This window comes from Cryptomeria japonica, chromosome 3 (genome assembly GCF_030272615.1).
Source record: "Cryptomeria japonica chromosome 3, Sugi_1.0, whole genome shotgun sequence".
Taxonomy (NCBI): Eukaryota; Viridiplantae; Streptophyta; class Pinopsida; order Cupressales; family Cupressaceae; genus Cryptomeria; species Cryptomeria japonica.
In genome coordinates, this window is record NC_081407.1 from 581,443,220 (window position 1) to 581,454,712 (window position 11,493).

An 11,493-nucleotide genomic window follows, 5' to 3' on the forward strand; every position below is an offset into this window, starting at 1 on the left:
TTCTCTAAAGGTTAAATCATAACAGTTCCTATTCTATTATGTACAAAATTCAAAATCTGCATAGTTAAGATGCATTAGCAAGTTTGAAATTCTATCAAAAGTACTTTACAGAAAACCTGTCAAGTCGGTAAACAAGGAAATTTGGTTACTCAGTTAAAATGAAAGAAAAGAGAGTAAACCAGTTAAAGGTAAACTGAGTGCATTTAATGTTTTGACCTAACCTGCACAGAGCCCGATAAGGCATTTTTTGTACTTAAAGGTATTTTTGCAGTCATTTTCATTCACCAAAGTTTTCAAGAGAATAGAGCAGAATGAATCAAGGCAATCAAACTACATTCAAAGTGAATCCAAGGTATTTACATCAAATCTCATCACTATTAAGCTAGTTTTCTGATCTTGTCAAATTGTTATTATCTATCGAGTGTGAAACGTCTGCCATTTGTAAACCGTCAAACCCTAAGGATAGTTTGCTAAGTTTTATCTGGGATTTGAAAATGGCACCTAAGATCCAAGATCCTGTAGTTGTCAAGAATGTGGAGAAGCCATCTCTGAAATACACCTTGACTCCTAAAGTCGCCTCTGAACCAGATGACAAAACTGCCTTTTCACTCATCCTGGATCGAGTCTTGTTAGTCGAAGATGTTAGATTCTTCACCAAATGTCGTGTTGAAGAACTCGGTCATGTTGAGATTAGTGACACATATGATGAGCTATGTATCGATAGCAAAATGGATAGCAAGTATGAGAATATCAAAATAAAGGTATTAACTGAAGCCCTAGCCTATCCCCGTGTATTCAAACCCTAGTGGGTTAAGTTTGTTTTAAGTAGAGTTCATGATGATTTTATGTGGCTAGAAGAGAAACCATTCAAAATCACTAAGGAAATCATTCATGTGATCACTGGGTAACCTATCTATGATCATGCACGAGCACAAAAAATGATATCACGGAAGGAGTTAATCGGTTTAACTGGAGTAGAATCTAATTATCGAGGACTAAAACTGAATAATGTCACTGATGCAAAACTTAAATTTGCAATTAAAGTAATTGGTTACTATTTCTTCCAATCAGCAAGGGAAAACAGTGTACCCTGTGCAGCAGTTGACTTAGCCTACAAAATAGTGAAAAAGGGAATGAAAGTAGATTTATGTGAAGTGTTATTGAAGAACTTGTTTGAGAACCTGAACACAATAAGGAAGCCGAAAAAGAACAACTCAGCAAATACACTGAAGTTTGGTTCACTTCTTGTATGCATGTTTTTCTACTTTGAGAAGTTCTTTCCCTCAGTCGGTAAAGTAGTTTGGGAGCTACACCAGCCTGTCACCCATCAAATTAATGACTTTATCAAGAAATTGGGAGATAATTTTAATGATATCATGGATGACTACTTCAGCAAATTTCAAGAAAAGATGCACAATAGGTACCGGACTCCACCACAGCTAGTAGATAAATATAAGGATGATATATGTTTTGAGGTAGACACCGATTACTACTATATGAATTTTGTAGAACCTAGGACTCAATCTTTGCCACCAATGGGTTACGAGATTGACTATGATATTACTCAACAACAAATTGATGCATATCTTACACTGTCAAGGTATGCTACTGAACTGAGATATGGAACTTATGAAGAAGTTAAAGAAAAGGTGAAAATGAGCATTGTAGTACCTAAAGCTACAAGAAAGGCTACAAATATGATAAAGGTTTTATCTGAGAAATTCAAAGAAGAATCCTCCTCTACACCTGTCAAAGGCACTCTTGCCATTACCGAAGAGGAATCTGAAGCTCAAGAGGCAGCAATAACATTGAGTACCGAGTTTCCTAAGGGTAAAGTTTTGAAAAGAAAGAAACTGGACACTACAAAGGCCCTACCGACTCCACCAACAAAGAGACCCAACACTAGAGCATCAGCTGCATCACCGAGTAAGAAACAAAAGAGTGTTACTATTCCCAAGGTAACCAAAACCTACAAGAAATCTACTCGGAGACTCATTCTGGCAAAAGAGTCTAGTGATACAGAATCAAAAGATGCCAACAAATTTCAGATTGTAAAAAGCAAGAAGGTAAATATTCATAGTGTTGAAAACTTTTGTGCCAATCTTAAAGAATATGGTGGATTTGCAGGATTTAGATATGTCAAGTATGAGACTAGGAATAATGATGAGAAGCGATAAATTGAAGAAGCTATCATTTGCACACTTCTAAAGTTTCAGCTAGCTCCATTAGAACTAGTAAAGTCACTTTCGAGTGAATTGTACTTACATATTGATAACAGGTGGAAATATGCAATGGACTCAGAGAAACAAATTAGAGAATGAAGTCTAGTCCATCTACTTCCTGATATGTCTGTAGCAGAAATAAAGGAGCATTTGACAACCTACAATTGTAAATTTCTTGTCAAACAAAGAGCCTTAAAATTGATGAATGGGCTATACATTGATGTAGAAAATGAGACAAAATCCAAATCGCAGGAAATCTTCAAACTAAAAGATGTTGGTGAACAATCTCAAGTTGAAATTGTTGATGTCATCGAGCAAGATCCTGATGTCACCGAGCAAGGTCCTGATGCTACCAAGAAAGACTCGGCTAACACTATTCAAATTGATGAAGATGTCATGGATGCAGAAGCACCAGAGAAGGAAATGATAGAAGGCACTACCTATGCAAAACTTGTATCTAGTGAATCTGTGATAGTACAAGTTCAGCCTTATCCACTGGTCAAACCACTTGTCTCTACCGAAGCTCCTAAAGATACAGCACATGGCACCGAAGGTCACAAGTCTAAAGCAGCAGAAGCTACAACTAAAGATCAGACCTCTCAAGCACCGTCAAGCACTGAAAATGTTACAGCTGAGACCCCCAGTACCGAGACACCCAAGGACACCACAACGGCTACAGGAATAGACCAAAGTGTTGCCTCTACCGAGCAACCTACCGAGGGTCAGCAAGCCTCACAAGCAATTGTTTTGGTACAACCAACCAAAGGTAAAGAGAAGAAAGTGAAAAGGCATAGTTTTAAAATTGATTTAACTAAACCGATAGTGTTGCCCAATATGGATATTTCAAAATTAAAGGGGCAAGCACTTACTAATTTTTGTGAACTATGCAAAGCAAAGGCCGAACAAGAAAAACAAATGGCCATTCAAAAGAAGAATAAAGTACTACAGAAGGTGAAAACACTGCTAACAGAAATGCTACCATCAGCTACAGTGTCAACCGATGCAGCCATCCACATTCAACTGGATGAACTCCTTAATCAAATAGAAACATCTGGAGTTGATGCATCTGAGTACTTGAGCAAGCTAAAAGAAAAAGAGCTTACTGCAAAAATGATTGAAGAGGTACAAAAAGCTCTTGCTATAGGAAAAGTCAATCTTGTCAAATTCATTGCTGAGTTGTCCCCTCAACTCAAGCATATTCTTTATTTATTTCAGAAATTTTTTTACATTTTCCTTATTTATTAAAGATATCAACAATAAAACTGATGCAATTGAGAAAGAGATCATCGATCTCTCAACTAAGTTGACCATAGAGCCTAATTCAGTTCAGAACTTTTATACCAAGCTTCAACAACTCATGGCTCAACAGTTAGAACTCAGAAATGAAGAGCATAAGATTAGGATGGATATAATGACCCTCCAGACATTATTCCTTCCTCATCTCTCATCAGTTCAAGAATAGATCAATTGAGCTACACGCCTATCAACTACACAAGAGGGAAGCACTCTTGATAGCTTAATATCACTATTGGCTAATATTCAAGCACAAAATTCTTTAATGGAAAGTGTAAAGGATGCACTCTCAGTCACACTCACCGATGCCCAGAAGAAGTATAAATCTATTTTTGATCAGTTACCGCCCCCAGCTGGAAATTAAGTTTTTGATGTTTGTCAAAAAAGGGGAGTAATACTACATAAGGGGAATAATATACTATATTTAGTGAGTGATACAATTTTGATAATACAGTTTTGAGTATTGTATAAAGGGGAGTATACCAAGCAGAGTATACAGAGTATGTAGAGCAAGCAGAGTACACAAGCACAGAACCAAGCATACAAAATCAGAGTTATGTATAGAATAATGATAAGGGGAGTATATCTGAATATACCATTTCATTGACTATTGTATATATTGTCAAGTGTAGTCATTTTGCAAGTATATAGATTTTTGAGTTATGACTTTGAAAGTTGTTTTTGTCAAACATCTCAACTAATGTCAAAAGGGGAGATTGTTACTACTTATCAAATTACCATTAGTTTTATATTCAAAGTCATACTATATATTCTAGTTGGTTAGCACTACCGAATCATGCAGTCGGTATACACACAGAGAAGTCGGTATGCATAGTCTAGTCGGTTATAGAAGAAAGCAATTACAGAACACAGTATACATCGAGTCGTTTACTAAGTATCTTTTTGAGACTACCGAGTAGTAAAGATGACACACCGAGTTGATATTCACTAAGTGAAAGGTGTTACCAGATACATTGAACTTGGACATGCATATGAAAATGTGTTACAAGATCGAGGCACATCTAACCATTATTACATTGGAAATTACACCAGAAGATTGTGTATGATTACAAGGACAATCTAACCAATGAAATATTTTGTTTATTTATTCATTCGAGGAATCTTGTTTGTAAGATCGAAGCAATGAATTGGATCACCATTTTAAGAGATCTATTTATACAGCATGAGTTAAGAGCAAGGGGTGTGCATGCATGAATGAAGGAAGATTGTTACAAAGACACAGAGGTCACCAAGAAGGTTTTCAAAGAACAGTTGAAGAACAAAGTAAACAGAAGGGTTTATCGAGTTACTATATGGGTTACCGAGGTATGCTTTAAGCTAGGTAATCTTATTCTGAGCACATAGAATCTCCTATAACATTTTAGATGTAAAGTTGTAGATATTTGTAATGATTTTATTGTAATATTGTGAAGTTGAAAGAGAAACCTCTAACAAGGTAAAAGACTCTAACCAAGTCTATAAATTGTAAAGCCTCTAACCAGGTGCAGCATTTTGAATAAATGTTGTGAAATTCTTTAACAAGGTAGATCTAATAGATCTTGTTACTCCTAACAGGGTAAGCTATCATAAATAGCTAAACATGTAGATCTAACCGAGCATCTTTATTATTGCAATAGTGAAGTTGTGGGTGCCATCCCCACCGCAGTTTTTCTCCCTAACCAAGAGTTTCTGCGTAACCAAAATATATGTGTTATGGAGTGAATCATGTATGATTGTTATCTATTTGTTTCTTATTCTATGTTACTACACTATTCGATTTATGCATAACAGTAAAGTTATTATTCAAGAAAAGTTTTGAGGTACTGATTCACCCCTCCCCTCTTAGTACATTAGCTTTCCATATTGGGCCTAACAGCAATATCCAAGCTTGTCAACTAAGGGTGATAGAAGAATAGTGCCCGTTTGGGAATACTATGACCAACTAACTATCAAAAATCAGGGTAATCATTACAGGAGGGTTAATGATGCTTTCTTTGTTGTTTGGAAGTGCATTTTTGATAAAGGTTTGTATAAGAGAAGAATATCAGAGGCCGCTTACAGTAGGGTGTCCCATTTTGGGTGTGTATTCCTACAATTTCCCACATTCACCTACATCTGGATTGGATGCTTCTCAGGTGAGCCCTTCATTCTTTCAAGGTTTCCTTCAGATAAAATTGTCCTTATGGAGCTGTGTAGGCAACTGATTAGTGTGCATGAGAAACAATCACAAGCACACAAGACTAGGCTGAAATTCCCAGAGTCAATTGGCAGGTATTCCATGCTAACTAATCCCAAAGCCAAATTTATGGAGGAGGAGATGTAGTGGAATACCATGAGAAGAATCAAGGCCTGAACCGATTTTGATTTTTGAGGTATAAAAAGAAAGCTCAAAAGGACATACACTCATGTCTATAGGTTTGAAGATGTTTGGGCAGACTGACAGAATGAGGAGGATATAAGGAGGATGGACTTCAGCCGCCTTACTCTAGAACAAATTGAAAATATGGATCTAGCTAAGATCCCAATGACTATGGAAGACACATATGACATAGTAGATCCTATTTACTATGAGAAGAAGATTGTTGATTCCCCACTCCCACTTGTGCAATGGTCGAAGAAGGAAAGCAAGTCCATTACGCAAAGGATCTCTCCCATCATAGCAAACACCAATGCTTGGTTGCTAAAGAAGAATCTCAGGATGAAATAGTTTCCCACTAGTTCAGGAGATGATGACAACAGTGATGGTCCATTGGGCAAGATAGCAACAGCTGAAACAAGAACCAAGAACAGAGTAGATCACAAGCACTATCCTCAGCTCCTGTAGTACAATCAAAAGGTAAAGGGCCTAAAATCAAATTTACAGTTAAAGGGTCAAAGCAAGGTGAATCATCATCAGCATCATAGGAGGCAGTGGCAAAGGAGCTAGAACAACCACCTATCAGTGAAGCTGGAAAGGGTAAGGAGGTCGAAGAAGGTGAAATTCCTCAACAAGAGGAAGTACAGGCAGAAGAAGTGCCACATTCAATTGAAGTTGATACAACAACCACTTCACAAGTAGTCATTCACTCTATTGATTCTGACTCTGATTCTGATCAACAAGATGAAGATGTTCATGAAGATGGAGATCTAAGTATGGGCATGCCGCAATCAAAGACCACTGGTCAAATTTTTACAATAACCAACTTCTCTTCTTTAAATGATATCCCTTAATCTACTTTTGAGTCTACCATGATGGATTTGAATGAAACTTTGCAAGATGCACTTGCAGAACAGGTTTCGGTAGATTTACCAGCCATTACTACCACCGTCACAACCATCCCTTCATTGGTAAGCATTGAAGTTACACTAACAGCACCCTCAACTCTTCCACCAATAATTGAAGAGGTACCAGCAACAAATGTTCCATTAGATGCTTCAATATCTGCACCATCAGTTACAATTGCAACTGTTCCAAGTTCCAATCAACCTACTCCAGAATCTTCAATCCCAAGTCAACAAGGAGCTACTACTCCATCATCCAATCTAGAACTACCCCCTTGGATGGAAGTAGTGGCCCCTAAGAGGAAGAAATAGGTAATATCTCCTGATGAATTTAACTTTGAACTTTTGGTTCCTCCAAAGCCTAAGGGAACGAAGAAGCCAAAGATAGTATCTCGGGTGGTAGTAGACCCAGCTTCCAAAAGAAAATACACTGAAGTTATGGTGCCATCATCAGACAAGGACAAAGGTAACATATGATCAGAAGATTATACCATGCAGGTTGTGGAGCTCGGAGTGGAGACACATGAAAGTGTGAAATTAGATTCTCAGACAGCCCTTAATTCTTTGTTAAGAAGACTGGATCAGGAGAGGGATGAGAAAAATATCCTGAAGCAGAAGTGTGAGTAGTTGACCAACATCCTCTTAAAGGTAAAACAATCTTCTCAAGAGGTTGAACCTATAGGATCATCAATAGATACTAAAGCTATCAAGAAGATTGAGCAAGTAGGAGTTAAGGGCCGAGTAATGGACGAATGGATCTCGTGGCTAAGGTCAGAAGGCTCTCATCTTCTGAGTTCAATGGTGGAACTGTTGTCTGATTATGAAGTGATCCAGAGTTGGATGCAAAGACTCAAAACCTCTTTATCCCGGGAAATTGAGGAATTTGTGAAAAGCACTACCCTTTGGAGCAAAATGGAGGATTTTAGGATAGATGTCCTAGTTGAGAATAAGGTAATTGCCACAAGGGAGAAGTATATTCAGATCTTGTCATTATTGTCTCATAAACAAGAGACAATGAAATTGATGATTGCAAAGCTAGATCGCAAAAAGAAAGAAGGTGATGGTGAGGTTGACCTTATTTTTGCTAAAGTAGGTGATCTCCCTTGCTATTTGTATGATGGTGATCAAAATCTCATCACTGCTGAAGTTGTCACCCAAGAATTTCTTTCCTTGATGGACCAGTGCACGGGACAAGACTTCTCGCTTGATACATTTGATAAATTGTTAGAAATTCAAGTCAGCTTTGGAGTACTCGCATCCATGCTAAAGGATGTTAAGAAGAAGCACGCGAAGATCCAAGATGTAATGTCCCGCGTTCAAATCATCACAAGTTCTACCTTGATGCCAAACGAATCAGAGGTCAAAGCTATCCTCGCCAAATTCGAAGGTTTTCAGAAATCCAATGAAGAAGAGAATCAAGAATGAAGTTCCCCCTTTTGGCACTCTTTCTTCATGTAGCTGCACCAATACATGTTGTAAATTTTTATGCAGCTACACGTTTTCTTTATGTAGTAGTTGTAGTAAAATGGGATTGTGCGGTTGAATAAGTCAACTGTGCCCACCTTTTTCTCAACTTCTTTTCCTATATAAGGAGGACCTTTTTGTAAATATTTTTATCCTTTTCATGCTTAGCAGAACTCTGCTAGATTTTTATCCCAATTTAGACTTTGAGCTTTTGTGATGAGAATTCAATCAAACAAATAAAGAAAACGGTTTTGTTGATTGCAAACTTTGTGTTGTATCAATAAATTTGTTTATATTATTTAATGTTCCTATGTCCATTGAATACATATTATCTTTACGTATTTGATCTTTAAGATATTGCTACATGGTTAAAGAGCTCTCAAATCTTGCCAATAGACTTTGTGCTCTTAGCATACTTGAGAAATTTGTTGATAAAGGAAGTAACTTGTAGTAAGCTTTGTATTGTTGTGGTTATTAGTAGTTTAATTGATTAGGAATTTACACTTTAAGACTTTGAGCTTTAAGCTAAGTTTCTACTTGTTTAATTTGTAATGATCAGTGTGAATCAGTGTTACCATAAAGGAGACGTTGTGCTACTTAAAAGTAACTCTTAGTGTAGTTTATTAGATTAATAGTTCTTTTCTTTGAATATCTGAAGAGGTAGATAAACTATAACTAGGCCAAGGGAGAATACATAAACTCTAAAAAAAAAGAGTTATATGCCCAACGCCAACCCACCAATTTAATTTCTTATTAATTAGAGGAGAAATTTCATAGGGAACCTCCCCATGATGAGAGGAAAGATTAATTTCTTAGCATAGCATTGTGTGAATTTTATGTTTTGTCATTAGTACGCTGGTGACAAAATATTCACCCAATAGTTTTTTATTTTTGGCAACTCTGCTGGGGATACGATACGCATCCAAAAGCCTCATGCTTTTGGTTGAAGTATACCGGTATCCTATTCATTGTAATTTCATTCCTTATAATTTATCAAACTTTCACCAAGGATATGTAAAATGGCAACTCAAGGTCCTTGGGGGAATGCTTTTGGTCCATTGAACCTGACTCCACCCTTACATGTTCTTCCTAATGGTTCACGAAAGAACTTTTCCAAGTTTTTCGGTGATGGTGCTCAGCATCCTAATGAACACATCACTACATTTTATATTGTGTGTGGTGTTTTAGGAGTTGAGCATGAAGATGTATCTGTAAGGTTATTTATTGAAACCTTACAAGGTGTAGCTGTTGATTGGTTTTACCATTTGCCAAATAATTCTATCACAAATTGGGCTAGCCTCAAAATAAGGTTTGAGGCAAGGTTCAAACCTATAGAAGATGAGCATGCACTCTTGGTGCAATTGACTCAAATGAAGAAAGAACCGCAAGAGCCCATGCGAGAATTTATTGGTAAATTCAACAAGCTGCATAACTGCATCTCGGTTGCTTCTCAGCCTATTGCTACAAATTTGAAGTTCTTCTTCATGAATGCTCAGTCTCCTGAGGTGAGTTTCTTGTTGAGAAGAGCAGTTCCAAGTAACCTTGCAGTTGCACAAACCTTAGCAGTTGAGGTTGAAGATGACCTTATCCTTGCGGGTAAGATAAAGATAGAGCCAAATGGGTCCAAAGAAAACTCTTCTTTGGGATCATGGTCTACCAAGAGAGAAGATACCATGGTGCAAAGGTTGGCTAATGAGTTGCTTGCCATCAAAAAGCAAATAGCTTAAGGTGTATTTTCTTCCCCTTATGAAGACATTCCTAGGAGGCCATATCCAAATACTGCTCCTAGTTATGTAGCTAGAAATCAAGACAAGCTTCCTTTGCCACCAGGAGGGCTTGCACTTGAGGCACCATTAACAAATGCAGTAGTGGAGGACTCTTAATCTGAACAAACTGATCTTGCTGGTCTATTCCAAGAGGAGGAAGCAGACATAACTGGCAACTCTCAAATTTGGTTTATGCAGTTCCAGAAAGCTACTGAACAAAAAGAAAAGACCATGCTAGGTACCATGGAGGAAGACAATCACATCATGAGATGTGAAAAGGTGAACATTCATGAAGATCCTAGTCAAGTTGAAATGAATGCATTCATGTTCCAAGGTCATGAACTTGGACATATCATGCATAAGAGACCTACCCCACAACTTGATGAAGATCATTTCATGAGTACTATAGAAGAGTTTTGTTCAAGTCTTGTTGATGATCCTCTCAAATCTGAAATTTGTGAACAACATGTTGAGGTAAGCAATGCGGTCATCTTTTCAATTGACTCAAATGAAGAAACTCATTCTTTTCAGCATGAGGTTGTAATTGAAGAAGCAACTGATAAAGGTGTAATCAACAAGAAGAATTTTAATTTTGCTTCATCAAGAGGATGTCCAATTAGACATATTGCTTGGTTGGAAGCAAATGGAGAACCAAAAGTTCCGCTTGTACATGATCTTGAAGATACACTTGAGGAAGAGGCCAAACATGCATTTTCAGCTAAGCAAGAGCAATCTGGTTTCAAATATCTACTTTGGAGTAGCAATACATATGATTCATTTCAAGAGGAAGGTGAATTTGTTCCTCTCTTCCAAGGAGTGTTGCATCAAGTCCTGGTACAATTGTTCGTACTTCTATTGGTCATGGCTGCTAATGATCATGCAAGGAAATGCAATCTGCTAAAGAAAGGCAACTACTTTTGTGAGCCCGTGAATGGTTTCATTTAGGAAGGTTTATATGGTCAGTTAGTTTAGGTAAGGTTAGTTTCCATTTTTAATAAGTGTAGTTGCCTAAGTTTTTGTCTTGTTTACAATTGGTTGCTTTGTGTCAGTCTTGTTGTCTGTGTCTTTGTTGCTTGACTCTATAACCCAATGGATACAGGCACTCAGAGTTCTAGGTTCTACAAGCTTCAAGTATTGTAGCTCATTCCCCTAGTCAGAGCCAGCTGCTGTCCTCAATTTCAGCGCGGCTAAAATCGTGGTACAACCCCTATGAAACGTGTCCATTTCGTAGTCTACGTCCTCCAAGGTCGGTCGAATTCCCTCGTAAGTCATGCAGTTTGCATCTTCAGTTTTGTCATTTTCATGGTTTTGCCTTCATCTTTTATTTTATCTTTTGTCTACACTTCGGGTTTTAAAACCCGAAATGTAGTGTTTCTTGTGTTTTCCTGCATGTTGGGTTTTAAAACCTGAAGTGCAGTTTTGGTTTGCCATGTAATGCAGGTTGGGGAATTTTTCCCGACTTGCAAGTTTGCCTTTATGTGCAAGTC